The sequence below is a fragment of the Symphalangus syndactylus genome, chromosome 17 (assembly GCF_028878055.3).
Source record: "Symphalangus syndactylus isolate Jambi chromosome 17, NHGRI_mSymSyn1-v2.1_pri, whole genome shotgun sequence".
Classification (NCBI taxonomy): domain Eukaryota; kingdom Metazoa; phylum Chordata; class Mammalia; order Primates; family Hylobatidae; genus Symphalangus; species Symphalangus syndactylus.
In genome coordinates, this window is record NC_072439.2 from 22,426,378 (window position 1) to 22,454,316 (window position 27,939).

The 27,939-nt window shown below is 40.9% G+C and overlaps 1 protein-coding gene and 1 pseudogene across 7 annotated transcripts in view; both read right to left on the minus strand.

Annotated features, from left to right (window-relative positions):
- LEUTX (leucine twenty homeobox) overlaps positions 1-27,939 on the minus strand; it is a 160,364-nt gene that overhangs the window by 64,955 nt on the left and 67,470 nt on the right. The window contains exon 3 of one of the 7 annotated variants that reach the window (XR_010116600.1): positions 20,655-21,102. The exons of the other annotated variants lie outside the window; for them this stretch is intronic. The gene's annotated coding sequence lies outside the window, so the exon portion shown is untranslated. Of the gene's footprint in view, positions 1-20,654; positions 21,103-27,939 lie in introns of those variants that run through there. 7 annotated transcript variants of the gene reach the window in all.
- LOC129465549 (small ribosomal subunit protein uS14-like) lies at positions 1,222-1,392 on the minus strand (annotated as a pseudogene).

The window sequence follows — 27,939 nt, forward strand, 5'->3', positions numbered from 1 at the left end:
GTGTGTTTGTCTAGCAGGGGCAGCATGTAGGACCCTGTAGGTTATTCAAATACAATTGGAATCATCCAGAGACATACAGATATGAAATTAAACTCATGTTCTGCTCAGAAATTCATGGGTTCTGGCTAGGCACAATGGCTCATGCCTGTAATCCCAGCACTTTGGGAGGCCGAAACGGGTGGATCACCTGAGGTCAGTAATTCGAGACCAACTTGGCCAACATAGTGAAACCCCTTCTCTACTAAAAATACAAAAATTAGGAGGGCATGGTGGCAGGTGCCTCTAATCCCAGCTACTTGGGAGGCTGAGGCAGGAGAATCACTTGAAACCGGAAGGTGGAGGTTGCAGTGACCCGAGATCACACCACTGCACTCCAGCCTGGGCAACAAGAGCGAAACTCCATCTCAAAAAAAAAAAAAATTCATGGGTTATGGGTTCCAAGATAGTCTTAATCCACTCTGAGCAAGAATTACCTAATTGCCCAAAAATGACTTCCATACTGATGAGGACGCCTATGCTCCATTATCAAAATAGAGAAGTGAACAAAACTGTGAGTGGGATGATACAAGGAGGTGAGTGTACCTAACAAGAACCTGAGACTTTCCACTGAGAGGGGAGAAAATTTCAGCTTATACTGGAAAGAAACAAAAAAGAGAGGCATGAAGGTGTTATTTACTGTGCATTGACATCTCAAGGTAACTGGATGTTAGGTTAAAGGAGGGCAAGGAGAGAGGCATACCTATGAGTAAGGTTGCTGTTTAACAAGCTGTGGCAATGAACATGAGAAGACAGGATGAGGATGATCAAAATGACACCTGATATGGGTCCTGCTGACAGAGACTATTTGATGAGACCCTCTTCAATCTGCATTGTTTGGTTTTTAGGTAATATGCTCTTCATCTTCTCCTAAGTGGTTCTCCTTTTGTGCTATGAACCAGATGACCACAGCTCTTGTATCAAGAAAAGGGCTGTCATTGTGCCACCTTGGTAGGAGTTCCAAGAAACTGACAATAGATGGTGGAGCCAATTGTTGCAGAGAACCATTTTCAGAGAAGATGAAAATAGGGTCCAATAATGTGGACGAGTGATTGCTGCCTATTTTCTTTTTTGTTCTTTTTGTTTTTATTTGTTTCTTTGTTTTAATCTCTATTCATGTTTAATGTGCTAGCACAGTTTCTTCCACTGGGTGTAAGTCTTGCATATCAATTCAAGGAAGATCACTTAGTCCAACTTAATGAAAAATATATCCTTTAAGTACTTATGGAAACACAAGAAGCACATATCAAGACAGTATTTTCAGATAAGGCCATGCTGGTTTGAGCAGATGTAACAAGAGTGAGAACCCTGGCTGAATTTTCGTGGATAGCTCCAGCAGAGCTATTGGTGACCCATCTTGCTTTCAGGGTGCTGTTTATTATGTTTTGCCCTTCTAAAATAGGTGTGTCCACTGCATTTTCCTATATCTGTTTCAGTCTTGTATGTTTGATTTGTACAGAGCAGATAATATATTCCTTTAGTGCATATGTTGAGAGAAAGTACACCTGATAATTTGTAGTCACCTCATGGACACCAGATCCTGATTAAATGATAAGACACTAAACTTCAATCTGAGCCTGTTTCTGTAATTCTATTGCCTTCAGTGGTTCCTTACAGGATTAGTGATTTTGGAATGTGGGAAGCATTTAAGCCACTGAGGAATTAGTGGAAATAGTTGCCAAAAATGCTCCCTCATGACAACAGATCAAAATAACCACAGCTTTTGGAATCCCCACCCTTTGATTTGGGCTGTCTGCATAGCTCACTTTGATCAATGTAATTTCACAGTACTGACACTGTCTGCCTTTCAAAGCTAGGTCCTATGATGCCTTGCACCTTCTTCCTGAGCCTTTTGAAAGGCTTTCTTTAGTGGAAGCCAATCATCATTCACTAAGTCTAAGAACCCTGAGACTCTCATGATTTGAGAAAATTCAAGGCATGAATGGGGAGGTGAAGTAGGGAATAAAATAACCAGCCAGCCACCAGGTGTTTACCTAGCTCTAGTGCTGGGTCAGACATCAGTGAAGCATCCTCTGGAATCCCAGCCTAAAAGATGCTTCAGAAAACATGACTCTCACCACATGATCTACCACCCCCATGAGTCCAGGTAACTAAGAAAGGTCAGAATGTATGATTGCTCTAAGCCAACATGTGTTGGGAGGTTTGCTGTGCTGCAAATGCCTAGTGAAACAGCATCAAAGCAAGGTCTGCTCACTGTGTCCATGTGTATGAATTCTGTTCATCCCAACAATAAACTATGTATTTTCTGGTCTTAAACCATGACCATTTGTTTACAAATAGAAATCTAAGGATTCTGCCACATACATCAGAAAAACCTCACAATTATTATTAAACATCAACAATTGAGGTTCTTCAAGAGAAATTTTTGGACCTCTGTGGTTCTCTAACTAATGTTTGGATTAAAATTTTCACGTCAGAAATGTGTCTCTTTTTAAAGGTCCTGCATGGCAGTCTTTACAGACCAAAGGACCATGCTTATACACAATAAATATCCTGAGAACAATGGAAGGAATTAGGAAATTCCACAAGATTGTCCTCAAGTTACAAAATTTCTTCCCTGAGGTACACCTGTGTGGCTGTAAACAGCTACCTAACATTTCGGTGTAGTGAGTCATCTGAGATTGGGTAAGGATTTTGTTTCAGAGTCTCTGACATCAACAATGTGACATAGAAGGGTGCTGTACCTAATGTCTTCTCAGACATTCCAGGGACCTTGTCGCTCACTCCTGAAGTTACACGAAGGATTATCCTCTTTGATTTCTGGATGCCTCTCGAATTCCTTGGGCCTTCTTGGGAATGACCACTTTCTCTTTCTCCCTTAAGGCAAGAACCAAACAAATCCTTGGTAGTTTGGTGATGTTTTAATGACCAAGTGTAGCAGAAATAGTGAGGACAGATCATGCTGTTAGTAGGCTCTGGAAATCCTACGGTCACATAGAAAGAGGGATTCCTCAACAATGAGGAGTGTGATCATCTGCCTCAATTGCAGACAGACATTAAGGTCAGGGAGACATCTCTCCACACTTGCACCAACTTCACAGAACATGGTGGGAGTTATGGACAAAGCTGCAACAGTGTTGGCTATTTATTATTACCTACAAAACGAAAAATGCATTGGAAAGAAAGTATGCCACCAAACAAGCTTTCAGCCTCCTCTTTACTCTCTCCTAGCACTTATAACATCCCATGAGAAAACTCCTAGTTATGTAACTGAACTCAAAACACACACTTCTGTTTGCAGATCAACTTTTGTGCCTATTTGAGACAGTTGTTTGCTTTATGTCTAATTTTTCCTCTCATACTTCCAGCAAGGCTGGTCAATGTTTGCTGAGCCACCCCTCTAGCCTGGAAAATCCCCATGGCTAGTGACTCTGTTTCATGAACTTGAATCCCTGCATCTTGTACAGGGGTCACAGGATTAACGTTAGACTATATTCATTGAATGCATATCTTTCAATTTTATGAGCTCTGACTGCCACTCACTGCTGATGGCCCAATTTCTCTCTGGAGTTACCTAGATCTGGGCTGGTGGTGGCCAAGAATAAAACTCAAGTGTTGTTGGAGAGGTAGAATCAGACAAGTGTTGCAAAACATAAGATATCATTTTAAACAGCTTCTAAGCATAGATAAAGATCCCTCACTTGAATCTGAATAAACTGTGAATCTTTTGGCTTTTGTCCTACACATTAGAAAGAGCCAGAACATTTGGACATATTCGTTATTACTAAGGCTGTCAAGTAACCTTCTAAGTGTCAATTTGTTAAATTTAAAATGCACACGTTTTTGAACCAGTTATTTCATTTCTTTCTGATTATTTTTCAACATAAGTAAGGGAGGTGGATAATGACAAAAGAATTTACTAGAAATCTTATTACAGCACCATTTGTGAGAACAAAATATTGGAAATAACCTCAATGCCCATCAAAAGAGTCAAGGTCAATAATTTTGGGTAATTGTTCTAAGGCAACATTATGGAATCTTTAAAAATTGAGGCAGCACCAGTAATAGATGATGTCTTCAAGATATAGTTTTTTAACAACAAACTAACTCAGTTCCTAAAGTGTAATGTGTAGAGCAATGTATACTAGGATTTTCTTAAATAGAAATGAAATTATAGATCTATATGCTTCCATAAGCAAAGATTTCCTGTGGAAGGAGAGCAGAGCACTGGTAATGCTCTCAGGAATAAGATTGGGTCCAGGAATGAGATAGACTTAATTTTTGATTGACTAAAACAATTTTATTTTTATGAATATTGCATTCATTCAGTGAAGTGAAAATTTAAATAACAGCATAAGTAGAAATGACCACAACGGGAAAAGACAGAGAGATTCTCCACCTTGGGGGAAATGCGAGGTGAGCTATATTGACCCTGGTCAGATTTGGGAGAAGAACTGAGGATCATGGTGCAAGCAGAGGGTTTTGATGAAAAGCCCAAAGCAAAACTAGTTATGGGAGATGGGTCCAGAAGGACTATTGGGGCCAGGCCAGGGAGAGCTGCCTCCTGCTCTGGGAGCCCATGGAGGGCTGGGTACTGGGAGCTCCTAGGGCACTCACTTGGTACTCATTGTCCAGCACCAAGATGCTCAGATCAAATGGTTTGCCATCCTAAAAGGGCACATTGTGGCATCTCCCTCTCACACTTCCAGGCCCTACACGCATGGCTGTCAGTGACCAGACAATGGCCAAAGTGCACTCAGAAATGGAAGGCGATGTCTGAGTCCTCATTTGTCCCAGTGTAGAATTCCACCTGCAGCTCTGGGTCATTGCTGAGGGCAAAGCACACAGAGTGTTGGGCAAGCCCCTCCCCTCGTGGGGCACACACTCAACACACGCACAAATCCCTTCCCCCCTTTCCCCAAAGCAGAAAGCAGGCTCCCTGGTGATACTGCAGGCCTGGTTTCTGTGGGGCTGTTTTAGCACCTCATTCCCCCAGGTGGGGACATGCTCTGTCACTCATCACAAGATGGAAACTGAGCCACAGTCACTGACCTGAGCTATTACTTGTCCATTCTTTGAAAAGTCTATGCCCCTTGATAACGAGCCACATCCCCAATCCCTGAATGTTCTCCTCCCCTAGGCCACATGACTCCCCTAGGCCCAGAGTGCAGCCACTGCAAGTTTCATGCCTGGTGCTGGAGGGTCTCCAGGACCTGCAACTGAATGGTGCCTTTATCATGCCAACTAGACATTTCCATATCACTCACATGAGGCCACTTCCTGAGTAAATATTCTCCCTTCTTTTCCACCCCTGTGCCATGGACCATGGAGTACTCACAAAAAAGGGAGGATCGGTGTCCCTCTGATTGTCATGGCAGAACCAATGGAAAAGGACACAGGCATTGTGTGGGGCACCTGCTAGGGGATTGAGAGTGGGTGAGAGGGGCCAGGCCAGGTGCGGCCTCCCCTTTTGTAACAGATTCCCATGATGCAGACGGCAAGAGATCAACAGGCAAACAGTGGGGACTTCTCTTTTTCACCCTATCACAGTCAGAGCTTCATATTCCTGAAGACATGAGGGTCCCATAATTAGGAGCAAGGATTAAGCGGTCACGCTGCCTGGATTCCTGTCCTGATTCTGCCTCTTACTGGCAGTGCCATCTTAGATCTATTACTTGAACGCTGCCTACCTTAGTTTCCCAGGTACAAGGAGGATTATTTAAAACTCTTTATTTTTTTGCTTTCTTTACTTTTTACTTTTTTGTCTTTATTAGAAATTCTTACTTTGTAGGGTGATTTTACTAATAGAGGAGTTAATATGTGTAAAACTTTTAGCCTAATCCCTGGCATGTATAGGGCCTGTTGGCGGTGACCTAACAGAATGGATTGGGTCCTTGTGGAACATTGACATGAGATCAGTTTCAACTCTGAAACTGTGAAAACTAGACTTGAGGATGTAACAGTAGAGAAATTCACTCCAGTAAGAAGCAACACTTGTTGAAAGAGAGAGGGAAATTGAAAAAGAACAGAAAACCCCTGTGTGTTGGATGCACATGCATCACAGTCATCAAGGGCAATGGATGTCCTTCCCAGAAGTTGTAAAAATCTTGAGGACACAGCCCCAGCACTTGGACAAATGAAGAGTGTGGGTCAGGGAAGTAATTAGAGAGAACCTACAAGTGGATAATTTTTCTTCCATTTTGAAACATGGTCTCACTCTGTCACCCAGGCTGACGTGCAGTGGTGCACCGATAGCTCGCTGAAGCCTCGAACTCCTGTGCTGAAGGGATCCTCATGCCTTGGCCTCCTGAGTAGCTGTGATGAAAGAGGCCCGCCACAATGCCTGTCTGATACTTAAAGTTTTTGTAAACACAGCATCTCACTATGTTGCCCAGGCTGGTCTCAAACCCCTGGACTCAAGTTATTTTCCCATCTTTGCTTGACAAAGTGCTGGGATTATGGGCATGAGCCAGTGAACCCAGATACTTTGATGATTAATATCCACTGTAAACTGTCTGAACTGAGGCGACACTTGCTCCTTCCTGGTTTGGGGTGATTTAGTATCTGAAACCACAGCCTCTAATGCTCTTCCTTAGAGAGCCAGGATCTGCAAACTCTCCAGACCCACAATAAGAAGGGCAGGCTTTGCGGGGGACAGGAAGAGACGTGAGGCTGAAAGACAGGAGATGGTGGTCACTGTGTGCAGAACCTTCCTGAGGAAACATCACTCCAATGATCCACATTCCTCTTTACCACTCTGCTTGGGAAGAGGCATCTAGAGAGCATGCATTCTGCTCTCATTAATGCTCACAAATGAGTCATTGGTAACTTACAGTCCCCAAGATTCACACCAGTTCTGCCACCCGGCATCCACATTGACACACATGGGAAGATGCACAGCTGCTTCATCAGAGGCCCTGTTGTGTGACGAGGAAACTTGACATGTACAGAAGGCCACATGCATGTTCCCAGTTCAACACCCAGTCATATCCCAGCACACACACCCATAGTCACACAGAGTCACCCCACTCACTGAGTCACAAATGCTGGTTCACTGTGCCTATAAAGATGCTCATGCATTGGTCTGGCCTTGCTCACACACACACTCACATCACAGTCAGGAAGACAAAACACAGTCACCCTTTTACACTCAGGCACATCCCACCCATCCTGGTAGGCTATCCACCTCCCACCTAAAGTCACATCATCTCAGCAGAGTTCACTGTCATCAGACACCATCACACCCTCACAGAAGGTTACACTGGTCCAGGGTCCACACCTGACACCATACAACATCTCAGACACCATAGCCCCAGGGTATCAGAAACAGACTCAGTCACAACCACACTTGTTTGCAAGCCTGTGTCTGTGATGCAGCAGAAATGACAGTGGAGAAGACACCAGGGGGAGGAAGGGGTCACCAGGGAAATGCACAGATAAGGATGGAATGAGGATGAGGGTGAGGGGTTGTGAAGTCCAGCCCCCATGCCTCTCATTAAGCCTTCTCTCCACTGTGCAGAATGTACATTTCCTAATTTTCCTAATTTGTACAATGGTAAAAATAGTGACGATTTTGGTGAAAATCACTTGCCCTGGAAAGTAACCCTTCTTTTGGTCTACAGATGTTCTGAGAGAACACTGGTCTTGATCCTAAGCAGGACCTATAGAGGGAGGTAGAGAAAGCGCTTGTGTCCCCCTGATCCCACACTAGTCCCCTTGGCTCTGCCAGGTGAGGGCCGTTCCCATCTGCCTCTCATACCTGGGCTCTACCCACACCCTTTTCTTTTCTCTGAGTGTCCATGGGAATCCAAATTTTCAGAGACACCCTTTCTCCTGCAGATTTGTGGATAAAGTTGAGATTCTTAAGTCTAGTTATTGGTTATTTGTTTCTTAGTTCCAGACCTACGTGAGGACAGGTGCAGGTACAGGTGATTGGACTTGAGTCACAATGCAGTCTTCTTCACTTGGGGTGGAGGACTCAGGACTCCTCCTCATGTTCTTTTCACGATGAAAGGAAGCATCCTTAAAACCTATATTAGAATTCAAATGTGGAGTGAATTAGAATTTCCTCCCATCCTTCCTTCCTTCTCCCTCTTATTTCATTTTTCTCTTCACTTTTTTTGTCAAGGAATTCAAACCATTTTTAGAAACAACTGATCCTAGTTGCCAAAGAGCTGATATTATGATGAGTAACCTTTTTAATGAACTGCCATAATATTTTCCACAGCAGCCATGTTATCTTACCCTCCAAACAGCAATGTTCAAGGGTTCTACTTTATTTATGTCCTCACACTTGTTAGTTTTCATTTTTTTAAATAACAGCTATTCTAGTGAGTGTGAAGTAGTATCTCACAATGGTTTTGATTTTCATTTCCCTAATGACTCATTATGTTGGTTATCTTTTCATATGCCTATTGGTCCTACGTTTGCCACTTATTTTTAATTTTTGTGGGTACATAGTTGGTGTGCACATTCAATGGGTACATAAGGTACGATACATGCATGCAAATAATCGCATCATGGAGAATGGGGCATCCATCCCCTCAAACATTTATTCTTTCTGTTGCAAACAATCCAATGACAGTTGTTTGCGTGTTTTAAAATGTAAATGTAAGTTGCTATTGACTATAGTCACCTTGTGTGCTGTCAAATAGGTAATATTATTTATTCTTTCTATCTTGTGTACCAATTAATCATCATCACCTCCCACCTCCCCCTCCACTACTTTTCCCAGCCTCTAGTAACCATTTTTCTACTGTCTAATAGGTCCATGAGTTCAATTGTTTTCATTTTTAGAGTACACAAATAAGTGAGAATTTATGATGTTTGTCTTTCTGTGCCTGACTTATTTCACTTAAAATAATGATCTCGAGTTCCATGCGTGTTGTTGCAAATGGTAGAATCTCATTTTTTATGGCTGAATAGTACTCCACTGTGTATATATACCACATTTTCTTTATCCATTTATCCATTGATGAAAACTTAGGTTGCTTCCAAATCTTGGCTATTGTGAGCAGTGCCACAACTAACGTAGGAGTGCAGATATCTCCTCAATATACTGATTTATCCTTTTGGGTTTATACCTGGCAGTAGGATTGCTGGATCATATGATAGTTCCATTTTTAGTTTTTTGAGGAACCTCAAAATTGTTCTCCATAGCAGTTGTACTAATTTACATTCCCATCAATGGTGTACAGGGTTCCCTTTCTTTTTGTCCTCTACACCATTTGTTGTTACTTGTCCCTTGGATAGAAGTCCTTTTAATTTGGTGGGAGGATATCTCATTGTAGATTTGATTTGCATTTCTCTGATGATTAGTGATGTTGGGCACATTTTCATATGCTTTTTTGCCATTTGTACGTTTTCTTTTGAGAAATGTCTATTCAAATATTTTGCCCATCTTTTGATCAAATTATTAGATTTTTTCCTACAGAGTTGTTTGAGTTTATACATTCTGGTTATTAATCCTTTGTCAGGCAAGTGGTTTGCAAATATTTTCTCCCATTCTGTGGGTTTTCTCTTCACTTTTTGATTGTTTCCTATGCTGGGCAGTTTTTTAACTTGACGTTATCTCATTTGTTCCTTTTTTTGCTTTGGTTGCCTGTGTTTATGGGGTATTTCTCAAGAAACTTTTGCCAGAACCAATGTCCTCAAGATTTATCCCAGTATTTTCTTCTAGTACTTTCATAGTCTGAGATCTTAGTTTGGAATCTTTACTCCATTTTGATTTGATTTTTGTACATGAGGAGATATAGGTTTCTAGGTTCACTCTTCTGCATAGTTTCCCCTAAGCCATTTATTGAAGACACTGTCTTTTACTCAGTGTATATTCTTGGCACCTTTGTTGAAAATGACTTCACTGTGGGTGTGTGGATTTGTTTCTAGGTTCTCTATTCTGTTCCGTTGGTCTATGTTCCTGTTTTAGTGCCAGTACCATGGTTGTTGTTGTTGTTGTTGTTGTTGTTACTATAGCTCTGTAGTATAATTTGAAGTCAGGTAATGTGATTCCTCCAGTTTTGTTCTTTTTGCTTAGGATGGCTTTGGCTATTCTCAGTCATTTATAATTCCATATAAATTTTAGGATTGTTTTTCTACACCTGTGAAGAATGTTATTGGTATTTTGATAAAGATTGCATTGAATCTGTAGATTGCTTTTGGTAGTATGGACATTTTAACAAAATTAACCTTTCTAATCCATGAACATGGAATATTTTTCCATTTTGGTGTCCTCTTCAATTTCTTCCATTCGTTTTTTTAGACTTTTTCGGATATCTTTCAATTCTTTCATTAAGTAACTTTCTGGGTACTTAATTTACTTTGTGGCTATTGTAAATAGGATAACTTTTTTATTCCTTTTTCAGATTGTTTCTTGTTTGCATGTAGAAATGCTACTAATTTTTATATGTTGATTTTGTATACTGCAACTTTACTAAATTTGTTTATCAGTTTTAGTAGTTTTTTTGTGGAGTGGTTAGGTTTTTCCAGATATAGGATTATGTTATCTTCCTCCTTTCCAATTTGGATGCCCTTTGTTTTTTCTCTTGTCTAATTGCTGTAGCTAAGACTTCTGGTACTATGTTGAATGACAGTGTGAAAATGGCCATCCTTGTGATGTTTCAGAGCTTAGATAAAAGGCTTTCAGGTTTTCCTCATTGAGTATGACACTAGCTGTGGGTCTGTCCTATATGGCTTTATTATTTAGAGGTGTGGGCCTTTCATCACAAATTTTTTGAGGATTTTTATTGTGAAGAAATATTTTATCAAACACTTTTTCAGTATCAATTAAAATGATCATATGGCTTTTGTTCTTCATTCTGTTGATATGAGGTATCATATTAATTGATTTGCATATGTTGAACCATCCATGCATTCCAGGAATAAATCCCATTTGGACATGATAAATGATCTCTCTTTCTTTTTTTTTTTTTTTATTGAGACGAAGTCTCACTCTGTCATCCAGGCTGGAGTGCAATGGTGTGATCTCAGCTCACTGCAAACTCTGCCTTCTGGGTTCAAGTGATTCTCCTGCCTCAGCCTCCCAAATAGCTGGGATTACAGGCACACACCACTGTGCCTGGCTAATTTTGTATCGTTAGTAGAGACAGGCTTTTGCCATGTTGGCCAGGCTGGTTTCAAACTCCTGACCTCAGGTAATTCCTCCCCTCGGCCTCCCAAAGTGTTGGGATTACAGGCATGAGCCACTGTGCCTGGCCAACCTTTCTAATGTATTGTTGAATTTGGTTTGTATGGGGAAAAGAAAGAGAGATCAGATTGTTACTGTGTCTATGTAGAAAAAGGAAGACATAAGAAACTCCATTTTGATCTGCACTAAGAAAAATTGTTCTGCTTTGAGATGCTGTTAATCTGTAACCTTAGCCGTAACTCTGTGCTCACAGAAACATGTGCTGTATTGAATCAAGATTTAGTGGATTTAGGGCTGTGCAGGATGTGCCTTGTTAACAATTTGTTTGCAGGCAGTGTGCTTGGTAAAAGTCATCGCCATTCTCCATTCTCAATTAACCAGGGACACAATGCACTGCAGAAGGCCACAGGGACCTCTGCCCAAGAAAGCCTGGGTATTGTCCAGGTTTCCCCCAACTGAGACAGCCTGAGATATGGCCTCATGGGAAGGGAAAGAACTTACAGTCCCCCAGCCTGACACCCGTAAAGGGTCTGTGCTGAGGAGGATTAGTGAAAGAGGAAGGCCTCTTTGCAGTTGAGATAAGAGGAAAGTATCTGTCTCCTGCTCGTCCCTGGGAATGGAATGTCTCAATGTAAAACCCAGCCATACATTCTATTTACTAAGATAGGAGAAAACCGCCCTATGGCTGGAGGTGAGAAATGCTGGCAGCAATACTGCTCTGCTACTCTTTACTGCACTGAGATATTTGTGTAAAGTTAAACATAAATCTGGCCTACGTGCACATCTAGGCACAGTACCTTTCCTTAAACTTATTTATGACACAGATTCCTTTGCTCACATGTTTTCCTGCTGACCCTCTCCACACCATTACCCTATAGTCCTGCCACATGCCCCTGGCCAAGATTGTAGAGATAGTGACCAATAAATACTGAGGGAACTCAGAGACCAGTGCTGGTGCAGGTCCTCGCTTGCTGAGCGCTGGTCCCCTGGGCCCACTTTTCTTCCTCTATACTTTGTCTCTGCGTCTTATTTCCTTTTCTCAGTCTGTCATCTCTACCTTGTGAGAAATACCCACAGGTGTGGAGGGGCAGGCCCCCTTCAGGTTTGCTAGTATTTTGTTTAGGATTTTTGCATCAATATTTATTAGAGATATTGGGCCGGGCGCGGTGGCTCAAGCCTGTAATCCTAGCACTTTGGGAGGCCGAGGCGGGCGGATCACGAGGTCAGGAGATCGAGACCATCCTGGCTAACACGGTGAAACCCCGTCTCTACTAAAAATACAAAAAAATTAGCCGGGCGTGTTGGCAGGCGCCTGTAGTCCCAGCTACTCGGGAGGCTGAGGCAGGAGAATGGCATGAACCCGGGAGGCGGAGTTTGCAGTGAGCCAAGATCGTGCCACTGCACTCCAGCCTGGGCGACAGAGTGAGACTCCGTCTCAAAAAAAAAAAAAAAAAAAGAGATATTGGCCTGTGTCCTATGGTTTCTCTTCCTTGTTTGATGGGTTTTTGTGTGGTTTTGATATCAAGGTAATGCTGGCCTCATTTAATGATTTCAGGAATATTCCCTCCTCTGTTTTTCTGAATAGTATCGGTAAGATTGGTACTAATTTTTTCTTAAATGTTCAGTAGAATTCAGCAGTGAATCCATCAGGTCTTGGGCTTTTCTTTATGAGGAGAATTTATTGTGGCTTCTATTTTATTACTTATTATTGGTCTGTTCAGGCTTTTAATTTCTTCCAGGTTCAGTATCGATAGGTTGTAAGAATCCAGGAATTTGTTCATTTCATCTAGATTTTCCAATTTATTGGTGTATAGTTGCTTAGAGTAGCCACTAATGATTTTTTGAATTTCTGTGGTGTCAGTTATAATGTGTCTTTTTTCATTTCTGATTTTATGTATTTATATCTTCTCTCCTTTTTTCTTATTCTGGCTAAGGATTTGCGAATTTTGTTTAAATTCTCAAAAAAATATCTTATTAATTTCATTTGTATCTCCTCTGATCTTTATTATTTATTTTCTTCTACTAATTTTGAGTTTGGTTTGCTCTTGCTTATCTAATTCTGTAAGATGCATCATTATATTGTTTATTTGAAGTTTTTCTCTTTTTTGATGTGGGGACTTAGAGCTATAAAATTCCCTCTTTATACTGCCCTGGCTGTATTCCTGTACGTTTTGGTATGTTGTGTTTTCATTATCAATTGTTTCAAGAAAACTTTTAATTTTCTCCTTAATTTCTTCATTGATCCACTGGTCATTCAGGTACATACTGTTTAATTTCTATGTATTTGCATAGTTTCCAAAACTCCTCTTGTTACCAATTTCTTGTTTTATTCCATTGTGGTCAAAGAAGTGGCTTGATATTATTTCAGTTTGTTTTTTTTTTTTGAGATGAAGTCTCACTTTGTCATCCAGGCTGGAGTGCAGTGGCGCCATCTCCGCTCACTGCAAGCTCTGCCTCCTGGGTTCACGCTATTCTCCTGCCTCAGCCTCCCACGTAGCTGGAACTACAGGTGCCCCCCACCATGCCTAGCTAATTTTATGTATTTTTAGTAGAGACGAGGTTTCACCGTGTTAGCCAGGATGGTCTCCATCTCCTGACCTCATGATCCATCAGCCTCGGCCTTCCAAAGTGCCGGGATTACATATTTCAATTGTTTTTTAATGTTTCAAGACTGGTTTCATGACCTAACATATGGTCTATCTTTGAGAATGATCTATGTGCTGAGGTCAACAGTGTGTATTCTGCAGCCACTGGATGAAATGTTCTGTAAGTATTTATTAAATCCACTTCTATAGTGGGGATTAAGGTTCTTTGTTTATATTGTCTGGAAGACTTGTCCAATGCTGAAAATGAAACGTAGAAATCTCCAGCTATTATTGTATTGGGGCCTATCTCTCTCTTTAGCTCTAGTAATATTTCCTTTATATACCTGGGTGCTCCACTGTTTGGTGCACATATATTTAAAACTGTTATATCCTCTTGCTGAATTGATGTCTTATTCATCATATATTGACTTTATTGTTTCTGCTTAGAGTTTTTGTCTCAAAATATATTTTATTCAATATAAATATAGCTACACCTGTTTTGTTTCATTTCCATTAGCATGGAATATCTTTTTCTATTTTTTATCTTCAGTATATGTGTGCTTTTATAGGTGAAGTGTGTTTCTTGTAGGCAACAGATCAATTGTTTTTGTTTTTTCATCCATTCAGCCACTCTATGTGCTTTGATTGGAGAGTCTAGTCCATTTCCATTCAATGGTATCATGATAAGTAAGTAAAGACTTAGTCCTACCATTTTAATGTTTGATTTCTAGTTGTATTTTGGTCTTCTCTTCCTTTGTTTCTTACTATCTTTCCTTACTGACGATAATTTTGTCTGGCGATACAATTTAGTTTCTTGCTTTTTATGTTTCTTTTTGTATGTGTGAATCCATTGTATGTTTTCTGATTCAAGGTGACCATGAGGCTTGCAAATACTATTTTATAACCCATTATTTTAACATAACTACTTAACACCCTTTACTTTAAAAAAAAAAAAGCAAAAAGAAAACTTATAGAAACTCTACACTTTAACTTCATCCCCCCTGCTTTTTAACTTTTAGTTATTTCTGCCTATATCTTATTTTACTGTGTGTATCTTCAAAAGTTGTAGTTATTAGTATTATTATTGGTTCATTGTTTAGTCTTTCTATTTAGGAAATGAGTAGTTTACACATCACAGTTACAGTGTTATAATATTGTGTGTGTTTCCACTAAAAAATCTGCTGCCCGGTGTATTGCAGCTGCATTATATGCTATTTTTTTTCTTTGGGGCTTGTAGGATTTTTTCTTTGCTCTTGACCTTTGAAAGTTTGATTATTAACTAGCTTGAGGTAGTCTTCTTTGGGTTAAATTGGCTTGGTGTTCTATAAGCTGCTTGTACTTGGATATTGATCTCCTTTTCCAGGTTTGGGAAGTTCTCTGTTATTATTCCTTTAAATAAACTTTCTACCACTGTTTCTTTCTCTACTTTTTCTTTAAGGCCAATAACTCTTAGGTTTGCCTTTTTGAAGCTATTTTCTAGATCCTATAGCCATGTTTCATGGCTTCATTGTTTTTTATTCTTTCTTCTTGTGTCTCCTCTGGCTGTGTGTCTTCAAATAGCCTGTCTTCAAGCTCACTAATATTTTCTTCTGCTTGATCAATTCTGCTGTTAAAAGACTGATGCATTCTTCAGTATGCCAATTGCATTTTTGTATTTTATTTTGCTTTATGTTCTGGGATACATGTGCAGAACATGCAGGTTTGTTTCATAGGTAAACATGTGCCATTGTGGTTTGCTGCACCTATGAACCTGTCACCTACATATTAAGCTCCACATGCATTAGCTGTTTGTCTTGATGCTCTCCCTCTCTTTGCCCCCAACAAAGGCCCCAGTGTGTATTGTTCCCCTCTCTGTCTATGTGTTCTAACTGTTCAGCTCCCACTTATGAGTGAGAACATGTAGTGTTTGGTTTTCTGTTCCTATGTTAGTTTGCTGAGGATGATGGCTTTCAGCTTCATCCATGTCCCTGCAAAGGGCATGATATCATTCCTTTTTATGGCTCCATTTCTCAGCTCCAGAACTATTGTTTGAGTCCTTTTAATTATTTTAACCTTTTGGTTAACTTATCTAATAAAATTCTGAATTCCTTCTCTGTGTTATCTTGAATTTATTTGAGTTTTCTTAACACTGCTAAATTAAATTTCCTGTCTGAAAGGTCTCTGCTTCTCCCCAGTGCTTATTTAGTTTATTTGGGGAGATCATGCTTTCCTGGATGGTGTTGACACTAGCAGATGTTCTTCAGTGTCTGATCATTGAGTAATTAGGCATTTAGTGTGGTCTTCACTGTCTACGCTTTTTTGTACCTGTCCTTTTTTTTGAAGGCTTACCAGATATTCCAAACACTTGAATGTTTTGATTTAAGCTGTATCTCCTTTGGGGTGAACTAAAAACCAGTAATGTTGTGATTCTTGCAGACTCATACAGTTACCACCTTGATGGTCTTGGACAAGTTCCAGGATAATTCTCTGGATTACAATGCGGAGACTTTTGCCCTTTTCCCTTTCTTTCTTCCCCCCAAAAAACAGTGTGTGTGTGTGTGTGTGTTGAGACACCTAAAGCTGGGGATGGACTAATACAAGCACCGTTGTGGCCACCACCACTATGACTGGGTCAGATCTGAATCCAGTATAGCACTGGATCTCACTGAAGGCCTTCTGTATCCACTCCCTGGTTGCAACCTAAGTTCACTCAAGGCCCTGGGACTCTGGAAGCAGCAGATGGCAGAGCAAGCCAGGTCTGTGTGCATTCCTTCAGGGCAGCAAGTTCCCCTAGGCCTTGGGTGGGTCCAGAGATGCCACCTGAAAGTTGAGGACTAAAGTCAAAAACCTTAGAAGTCTGTATGGTGCTTTTATTTTACTACAGCAGAGCTGGCACTCAAACCACAAGATGCAGTTCTTCCCACACTCCTCTTTCCAAAGGCAGTGGTCACCCCATAACCGTTGCCACAATGAAGAGTATGGCCAGACTACCACAGATGTTCCCTTAAGGCCCACAGTGTCTTAAGTCAACCCATAGTGAATGCTGCCAGGCCTGGGACTCATTCCACAGGGCAGTGAACTCCCGTCTGGCCCAAAGCAGGTAAATAGATGTCATCCAAGAACCAAGTCCCTGAATTAGGGGCCCCAAGAGCCTGCTTGGTGCTCTACTCCCTTGTGGCCATGCAGGTACCTAAGGTGCAAGATGAAGTCCCTTTTGCTTTTTTCTCTGCTTTTACCAAGCAGAAAGAGTTTTTCCTCATAGCCACCACAGCTGGTAATGTGCTGAGTCCCACCTGAAGCCAGCAGATCTTAGAAGCTCATCCAAGGCCCTCAGCATAGTACCTGGGTATTGCTGATACTATTAGCAGGTGAGAACTCTCCTCTCCTCAAGTGAAAGGAAGGGGTCTCTTTTAGAGCCACAGACTGTGCATCCTGGAGTTAAGTGAGGGGTAAAGCCAGCACTCCATTAGTCACCAAAGCTGCTGTCTCAGTAAGTCACCTGACCCCCTCTTCACCAGTCTGTTGTCTCTGGGCCCAGTTCAGCCCCGTGACTCACCTAAGAATTTCTGGCCTCATGGCCTAGACTGCCTTTCAAGCTTACTTGAAAAACCAGAGTACTGTAGCCCTCACTGGCAAGCTTTGCAGGAACTCAAGTTTCAACCGCTGGGATCAGGGATTTTCCTCTGGCTAAGGCTGGCTTAAATGCTCCCTCCATTGGTGTGTGTCAGCTGAGTTTGATCCAATTAGCCTTTCTTCTGTAACAGGAGAGCAATGACTTCAATACCTCACAATTGCTGTGCTTTCCTCCCTCCAGTACCCCAGTACCCAGAGACTCTGCACCACATTACTGCTGCCTGGATGAAGGAGTGGCATTGGCAATTCAAGACTGTTTTTTTCTATCTCTTCAGTGCCTCTTCAGTGATATAGAGTTAAAACCAGGTATCTATGAGGATTCACCTGCTTTTGGTTTTTATGGAGGTGTTTTTCTTGTGTAGATACTTGTTAAATTTATGTCCTTGAGGTGTGGGGGTAAGACTGGTGGAGCATTCTATTGTGCCATGTTGCAAGGTCTCCCCAAAGTTTTAAATTTTGATGAAATCCAGTTTATCTGTTTATTTCTTTTGTTTCTTGTGCTTTTGGAATCATTTCCAAGAAGTCATTTTAAGAACCCATGTCATGAAATAGTCTTTGATGTTTTTTCTAAAAATATTAAAGTTCTAGGTCTTACATTTATTGTTTGATACATTTTGAGTTAATTCTTGTATGTGGCTTATGGTAAGGTCCCAACTACATCTTCGTGCATGTGTATATCCAGTTTCCCCAAAATCACTGTTGAAATGAGGGTCCTTTCCCAAAAGGGCGTCCTGGCACATTTATTGAATCTCAAGTAACCACCTATGTTCATGTTTACTTTTTGGCTCTCTTTTATATTTGATTGATTTCTAAGTCTGTCCTTAAGCCAGCACCACATTGTTTTGACTACTGTAGTTTTAAAGTGGTTATATTTGGGACACAATAAAACAGGCACTGGCAATGTCACTTTTAGGCTTTACACATCTTGGATTTGTCTTTATTATTTTTTCAGGAATCATATAAATACTATACCTCATCATTATGCCTATATCTTGAGAAGTAAAGACACATGCCCTAATCAGCTGTGCTTGGGAAGAGGTCACCATGAGATAGAAGACACTTCTCAGTGTCCAGGAAACACTTCTTGGTCTCTTTCTTCCCATGGCATGACTCCCATCTCAACTCCACCCCCCATACTACACTTTTTGTTGTCACCAACACAGAGTCATTGAGTGAAGCTTAGATTCTGTTTTCAGTTCCCTCTAGTTCACTAGCCTCAAAACATTCAATGCTGAGCAGAAGGTGAGTGCCTGTTATAGGCTAGACCACCTTGCAAAAATGCTGCTTATAACAATAATTTCTTTCTTCCTGGCCTGAGTCAGTCCTTCACTTACATCTGTGTGCAGCCTGTTTTGCTGCTAGAACAGACTGACTAATTTATAACAAATAGTAATTTACTTGGCACAATTCTGGAGGCTGGAATATCCAGAAACATACTGCTGGCATCTGTCCAGGGCCTTTGTTTTGCATCATCTCATAGTAGAAGGAGGAATGACAAGGAGTGAGATCAAGAGAGCAAGATAGGGCCAAACTTGCTTTTATAATAAACTTACTCTCACAATAACTAACCCAATTCAGTAAAAATGACATTGATCTAGTAAGGCAGAGCCCTCATGACATAATCACCTCTTATTACACCCCACCTCAAAACACTTGGATTGGGTATTAACTTTTTAACACATGAACTTTGGGGCACAGATTCAAACCATAGCAACCACAAAGGGAGATGAAGGAAATATCACAAAAATCCAGAAGAAACAATGTCCTCTTACTTCCTCCAGTTATAACTGGGCACATTTGCTCACACACTCATTTCTATACTCCCTTCACACACATATGTTGAACATCCTCTCTGTGCCAGTTCTCATTAAGTTGACATCCCCCAACTCCCTCATTAATATTTCTCTCCACACTGAATAGAAATTCACATTGAATTTTCATGTGTGATAGACAATTAGTATTCACTCTTTATTCCATTTAATAGGTAGTTTCTGTTGTCAAACGATGATCAACACACTTTCCTCTTTTGTAACTTCCCAAGACTCAAAGATGTCTTCAGAACAAAGTGTAAATCTTTTACCTTGGCATCCAGGTTTTTTGAATAGAAACCTAGCCTTTATGATACTTCCAAGAACTTCTTAACTCATTCTCTGCTCCCTAAAAATAACCTATTAGTGTGGCAGCAAAAGCATGTTGTGGCATATCTCTTTTGTTTTTGATACTGTTTGTCACTTTTGTTTAATTCTTACCTCCTCTCCATATAGATAGAACATACAAGTATTTTAATATTCAGAATAATTTCCAACTCTTATTGAGTTACACCCAAAGTTATGTTGTGTCTATTTAGGGGGAAAGAATAAGGTTTAAATAATTATTGTGCAAACCATATATGGACTACTAACAAAAATTGAGTTTTTCACCTATCTTAAACTCTGTAACATTAAAACTCATGCTACCAAAATGAATAATAAATTTTGGTCTGAAAATCTAAAGTGAATTCTGGCTGCATCCATTATAGAGATTCAGGGCTACAATTCATGAAAAACAAAACAAAACTCCTCGCTTATTCTCTCTTCCTGGCCCCTCACTTGCAAATAGATGCACCAATATTCAGCACCATGAACAGTACCACCGAGGTTTTTTTAAAAAACCACTTTGGGGAACTTGGGCATCAAGGTTAATAGTGTCACAGAGTAGATTTATTCTTTGGGAGTGTTCAGCAATAACTGGAAAGACTTAAAGACCTTTCAGAAGGGAAGGCTTTAGAGTTCAGAAATGACTTTGTTTTTTGAGCAAAGCCTTATTTGCTGGGAGAACATCAGGAATTTTGATTGAGGAGGGGAGAGAAAGTTGTGGAGTGGGTGCCCAGAGCCAATTCAAATATTGTTTGTTAAACACTGGCTCCTGAACTCTATGTTGTCTCTTTGTATCTGAGGCATGATTCCTGCCCACTATGAGCACAGAGTAGTATCTGAGATAAAGATGAGCAAAACCAACGGACAACGTGCACTCAACTGAGCTGATGAATATTATTCAAGAAAGAGCAGTCACTGTGTATTTGTATAGCCAAGCCAACATGTAGGACTCTGTAAGCTATTCAAATGCAATAGCCACCAGCCAAGGGGCAAGTCGATATGAAATCAAAGGCATTTTCTGCTCAGCAGGTCATGGTTCCTAGGATGATTTTCATCTACTCAGAGCAAGAATTTCTTAATTCCACAAGAAATTAATTCCATGCTAGTTATGGGGCCTATGATCCATTACCAAAATATAAAAGTTACCCAGATTGAGACAGTGAAGATGTACAAAGAAGAGTGTACCTATTCAAAACCCAAGAGATTCCAGTGAGAGAGGAGGGAATTTTATTTCATACAGGAATGGAATGAGGGAGAAAGGTGTGCAGAGCATGATTAGCTGTGCATTGGCACCTCAAGATATCTGGATGTTAGGTTAAAGATGAGTAAGGAGAGAAGCATACGCATGAGTAGGGTTGAAGTTGAAAGAGCTATTGCAATGAATATGGGGAGAGAGGATGTGGAGGATCAAAATGATGCCTGAGATGAGCCCGGTGGAAGACAGGCCATTTGATGGAACCCTCTTCAACTTGAATTCATTAGTTTTTAGGCAATACGTTGTTTCTCCTAAGTGATTCTCCAGATGTTCAGTGAAGCAGATAATCACAGCTCTTGTAGAAGGAATAGGACTGTGATTCTGCCATCTTGGTGGGAATTCCGAGAAGTTGAGAATGGAGGGTGGAGCCAATTGCTGCAGACAAACATTTCCAGAAGAAAAGAATTTAGGCATCTGGCTGGTTTCAGCAATGATATAAACCAGTGACTACTGTCTATTTTCTGTTGACACTATAAAATAGATATGTTCATTGCATTTTTCCTATGTTCGTTTCAGTATTGTGTGTTTGATTTGTATAGGGCAGATAATTTATTCCTTTAGTGAACATGTTGTGAGAAAGTGCACCTGATAATTTGTACTCACCTCATGAACACCAGGTCCTGAGTTAGACAATAAAACAATAAACTTCACTCTGAGTCTGTTCCTGTATTGTATTGGTTTCTGGGGTTATTTAGAAGGTAAGTGTTTGGGGGATGTGGGAAGTATATGAGCCAGTGGGGGCTAAGTGGAACTCATTTTCAAACATGTCCCATGATAATGACAAGTCAAAATAACCACAGCTTGTGTAGTTCCAACCCCTTAGTTTGGGCTTTCTGTGTGACACTTTGATCAATATAATGTCATAGAAGTCACACTGTCTGCCTTTCAAAGCTAAAGCTTATGATGCCTTGCACCTTCTTCATGAGACTTTTGGAAGCCCTTTTTTGGTGGAAGCCAATCATTGATTATGAGTTGAGGAAACTCGAGGCACTAATGTGGAGATGAGTTAGGAAAGGAAATAAACAACCAGCCCCCAGGTGTTCAGTCACACTAGTGTTTAGTTGGACACGAGTGAAGCATCTTCTGAAATCTTTGACTATAGATCTTCTGAAATTGAGACACCCACCGCATAATCTATCACCTACATGAGTCCACTAAACCTACAAGGCTGGGAGAAATCAGAATAAGTGATTTAAGCCAACAGGTGTTGGGAGGTTGCCTGTGCCTCAATGCCAACAGTAACAGCAGCAAAGCAAAATCATTTTACTGTGTTCATGTGTATGAATTGTGTCCATTCCACCAATAAACCACTTATTTTGTGATCTAAAACAATGACCATTTGTTTACAAAGAGAAATCTCAGGATTCTGCCCACATAAAATGGAAAAATCTGAAAATTCCTTTGGGAAAAAAAAAGAATTCTTTAAAGAGAATCACTGAACTGTGATTCTAACTATTGCTTGGGTTGAAAACTTCAGATGTAAACATTCTCAACTTTTTCTTTCAATTTCTTCAATGCATCTCACACAAATCTAGGCAGTTTCAAGATACAAGAAACACTCTTAGGATGAGTGAAGAATTAAGATATTTCACCTAGCTTTCCTCGAATTACAGAGTCTCTCCCCAAAGCCAATTATGCCTGTATGTTTGTAAACAGATACCTAACATTTCACTGCAATGAGTCATCTAAAATGAAAGAATTTTGGTTCAGAGTGTCTGACGTAAAGTACGGGCTGTAGAGGATGTTGTTTGTTTTGTCATCTCAGACATTCCACTGGTCTTGTGACTCACTGCCTGTTTCACTTGTGTCCTTGGGCCACTTTGTCTTTTTCCCCATTAAAGTAAGAACCAGATCCTGGATAATTTAGTGAAGTTTTAGTGACCAAGTGTAGAGGAAGGCATAAGGAGAGATCATTCTGTTAGCAGGCTCTGGGATACCACAGTCATGGAGAAATGGGGAGTTTTTGTTGCTCCTCAACAACAGGGAGTGTGGACATCACCCTAAATCACAGACACACATTGAGGTCAGGGAGACATCCCACCACACTTGCACCATCTTCACGTAACATAGTGGGAGTTGATAGGCAAAGCTGTAACACTGTTTGCCATTTACTATTACGTGCAAGAGGAAAAATGCATCAGAAATACAGCATGCCACAAAACAAGCTGTCGGCCATAGTGCCTATAGCAACCAAACAGAAAACTCCCAATTATACATCAGAAACCAGTAGACATACTTCTATCTACAGACTACCTTTGTGCCTATTTCAGACAGTCGTTCATTTTATTTCCAATGTTTCCTCTCATTAGTCCAGGGAAGTTCTACCACTCTGTGTCACACAGTTCCTGCTTGCTCAGCCTCTTCTCTATCCTGGAATATGCCATACTCTGTGTCATGAACTTGAATCCTTGCATCTTCTACAGGGGTTCACACATGGTTAGTGATCAACAATGTTCACTGAATGTATACTTTTCAGTTATACAGACTATGACTGCCATTCACCACTGATGGCCTGCTTTCTCTTTGGAGTTGCCCAGGGCTGCCAAGCAGGTAGCAAGGAAAGAAATCCAAGTGTTTTTAGAGGAAAAAAAAACAGAATAGGTACTGCAAAACATAGTATATTATTTTGAACAACTAATAGGCATATGAAAGGATTACTCACTTAAATCTGAACAAAATGTTAATCTTTGGGTCTACCCATTTGAAAAGGTCAGGAGGTTGAAAATATTATTTATTACTAAAGCTATAAAACAGTCCATTTTCAGGTGTTAATTTATAATATTTAAAATGCACACAATTTTGAGCCAGTTATTTCATTTCCTTGTAATTATTCTTTAACACAACTAGTGGGAGCATGAGCAATGCAGAAGATGGGTGATTTCTGCATTTCCAACTGAGGTACCAGGTTCATCTCATTGCAGAGTGCTGGACAGTGGGTGCAGGACAGTGGGTGCAGTGCACAATGCGTGAGTCAAAGCAGGGTGAGGCATTGCCTCACCTGGGAAGCACAAGGGGTCGAGGAATTCCCTTTCCTAGTCAAAGAAAGGGGTGACAGACAGCACCTGGAAAATCGGGTCACTCCCACCCTAATACTGCACTTTTCCAACAGGCTTCACAAATGGCACACCAGGAGATTATATCCCACACCTGGCTCAGAGGGTTCTATCCCACGGAGCCGCCTCGCTCATTGCTAGCACAGCAGTCTGGGATCAAACTGCAAGGTGGCAGCGAGGCTGGGGGAGGGGCGCCAGCCATTGCTCAGGCTTGAGTAGGTAAACAAAGCAGCTGGGAAGCTTGAACTGGGTGGAGCCCACCACAGCTCAAGGAGGCCTGCCTGCCTCTGTAGGCTCCACCTCTGGGGGCAGGGCACAGACAAACAAAAGACAGCAATAACCTCTGCAGACTTAAATGTCCCTCTCTGATAGCTTTGAAGGAGTAGTGGCTCTCCCAGCACTCAGCTTGAGATCTGAGAACGGGCAGACTGCCTCCTCAAGTGGGTCCCTGACCCCTGAGTAGCCTAACTGGGAGGCACCCCCCAATAGGGGCGGACTGACACCTCCCAGGGCCGGGTACTCCTCTGAGACAAAACTTTCAGAGGAAGGATCAGGCAGCAGCATTTGCGGTTCACCAATATCCACTCTTCTGCAGCCACTGCTGCTGTTACTCAAGCAAACAGGGTCTGGAGTTGACCTCCAGTAAACTCCAACAGACCTGCAGCTGAGGATTCCGGCTGTTAGAAGGAAAACTAACAAACAGAAAGGACATCCACACCAAAAACCCATCTGTACGTCACCATCATCAAAGACCAAAGGTAGACAAAACCACAAAGATGGGGAAAAAACAGAGCAGAACAACCAGAAACTCTAAAAATCAGAGCGCCTCTCCTCCTCCAAAGGAACGCAGCTCCTCACCAGCAACAGAACAAAGCTGGACGGAGAATGACTTTGACGAGTTGAGAGAGGAAGCCTTCAGAAGATCAAACTACTCTGAGCTAAAGGAGGAAGTTCGAAACAATGGCAAAGAAGTTAAAAACTTTGAAAAAAAATTAGACGAATGGATAACTAGAATAATCAATGCAGAGAAGTCCTTAAAGGACCTGATGGAGCTGAAAACCATGGCACAAGAACTACGTGATGAATGCACAAGCCTCAGTAACCGATGCGATCAACTGGAAGAAAGGGTATCAGCGATGGAAGATGAAATGAATGAAATGAAGCATGAAGAGAAATTTAGAGAAAAAAGAATAAAAAGAAATGAACAAAGCCTCCAAGAAATATGGGACTATGTGAAAAGACCAAACCTACGTCTGATTGGTGTACCTGAAAGTGACGGGGTGAGTGGAACCAAGTTGGAAAACACTCTGCAGGATATTATCCACAAGAACTTCCCCAATCTAGCAAGGCAGGCCAACATTCAAATTCAGGAAATACAGAGAATGCCACAAAGATACTCCTCGAGAACAGCAACTCCAAGACACATAATTGTCAGATTCACCAAAGTTGAAATGAAGGAAAAAATGTTAAGGGCAGCCAGAGAGAAAGGTCGGGTTTCCCACAAAGGGAAGCCCGTCAGACTAATAGCTGATCTCTCGGCAGAAACTCTTCAAGCAAGAAGAGAGTGGGGGTCAATATTCAACATTCTTAAAGAAAAGAAATTTTCAACCCAGAATTTCATATCCAGCCAAACTAAGCTTCATAAGTGAAGGAGAAATAAAATCCTTTACAGACAAGCAAATGCTGAGAGATTTTGTCACCACCAGGGCTGCCCTAAAAGAGCTCCTGAAGGAAGCACTAAACATGGAAAGGAACAACCCGTACCAGCCACTGCAAAAACATGCCAAATTGTAAAGACCATCAAGGCTAGGAAAAAACTGCATCAACTAAGGAGCAAAATAACCAGCTAACGTCATAATGACAGGATCAAATTCACACATAACAATACTAACCTTAAATGTAAATGGGCTAAATGCTCCAATTAAAAGACACAGACTGGCAAATTGGATAAAGAGTCAAGACCCATCAGTGTGCTGTATTCACGAAACGCATCTCACGTGCGGAGACACAATAGGCTCAAAATAAAGGGACGGAGGAAGATCTACCAAGCAAATGGAAAACAAAAAAAGGCAGGGGTTGCAATCCTAGTCTCAGATAAAACAGACTTTAAACCAACAAAGATCAAAAGAGACAAAGAAGGTCATTACATAATGGTAAAGGGATCAATTCAACAAGAAGAACTAACTATGCTAAATATATATGCACCCAATACAGGAACACCCAGATTCATAAAGCAAGTCCTTAGTGACCTACAAAGAGACTTAGACTCCCACACAATAATAATGGGAGACTTTAACACCCCACTGTCAACATTAGGCAGATCAACGAGACAGAAAGTTAACAAGGATACCCAGGAATTGAACTCAGCTCTGCACCAAGTGGACCTAATAGACATCTACAGAACTCTCCACCCCAAATCAACAGAATATACATTCTTTTCAGCACCACACCACACCTATTCCAAAATTGACCACATAGTTGGAAGTAAAGCACTCCTCAGCAAATGTAAAAGAACAGAAATTATAACAAACTGTCTCTCAGACCACAGTGCAATCAAACTAGAACTCAGGATTAAGAAACTCACTCAGAACCGCTCACCTACACGGAAACTGAACAACCTGCTCTTGAATGACTACTGGGTACATAACGAAATGAAGGCAGAAATAAAGATGTTCTTTGAAACCAATGAGAACAAAGACACAACATACCAGAATCTCTGGGACACATTCAAAGCAGTGTGTAGAGGGAAATTTATAGCACTACATGCGCACAAGAGAAAGCAGGAAAGATCTAAAATTGACACCCTAACATCACACTTAAAAGAACTAGAGAAGCAAGAGCAAACACATTCAAAAGCTAGCAGAAGGCAAGAAATAACTAAGATCAGAGCAGAACTGAAGGAAATAGAGACACAAAACACCCTTCAAAAAATCAATGAATCCAGGAGCTGGTTTTTTGAAAAGATCAACAAAATTGATAGACTGCTAACAAGACTAATAAAGAAGAAAAGAGAGAAGAATCAAATACATGCAATAAAAAATGATAAAGGGGATATCACCACCAATCCCACAGAAATACAAACTACCATCAGGGAATACTACAAACACCTCTCTGCAAATAAACTAGAAAATCTAGAAGAAATGGATAAATTCCTCGACACATACACTCTCCCAAGACTAAACCAGGAAGAAGTTGAATCTCTGAATAGACCAATAACAGGCTCTGAAATTGAGGCTTAATAATCTGAAATTGAGGCTTACCAACCAAAAAAAGTCAAGGACCAGATGGATTCACAGACGAATTCTACCAGAGGTACAAGGAGGAGCTGGTGCCATTCCTTCTGAAACTATTCCAATCAATAGAAAAAGAGGGAATCCTCCCTAACTCATTTTATGAGGCCAGCATCATCCTGATACCAAAGCCTGGCAGAGACACAACAAAAAAAGAGAATTTTAGACCAATATCCTTGATGAACATTGATGCAAAAATCCTCAATAAAATACTGGCAAACCGAATCCACAGCACATCAAAAAGCTTATCACCATGATCAAGTGGGCTTCATCCCTGGGATGCAAGGCTGGTTCAACATATGAAAATCAATAAACTTAAACCAGCATATAAACAGAACCAAAGACAAAAACCACATGATTATCTCAATAGATGCAGAAAAGGCCTTTGACAAAATTCAACACCCCTTCATGCTAAAAACTCTCAATAAATTAGGTATTGATGGGACGTATCTCAAAATAATAAGAGCTATCTATGACAAACCCACAGCCAATATCATACTGAATGGACAAAAACTGGAAGCATTCCCTTTGAAAACTGGTATAAGACAGGGACGCCCTCTCTCACCACTCCTATTCAACATAGCGTTGGAAGTGCCGGCCAGGGCAATCAGGCAGGAGAAGGGAGTAAAGGGCATTCAATTAGGAAAAGAGGAAGTCAAGTTGTCCCTGTTTGCAGATGACATGATTGTATATCTAGAAAACCCCATCATCTCAGCCCAAAATCTCCTTAAGCTGATAAGCAACTTCAGCAAAGTCTCAGGATACAAAATCAATGTGCAAAAATCACAAGCATTCTTATACACCAATAACAGACAGAGAGCCAAATCATGAGTGAACTCCCATTCACAATTGCTTCAAAGAGAATAAAA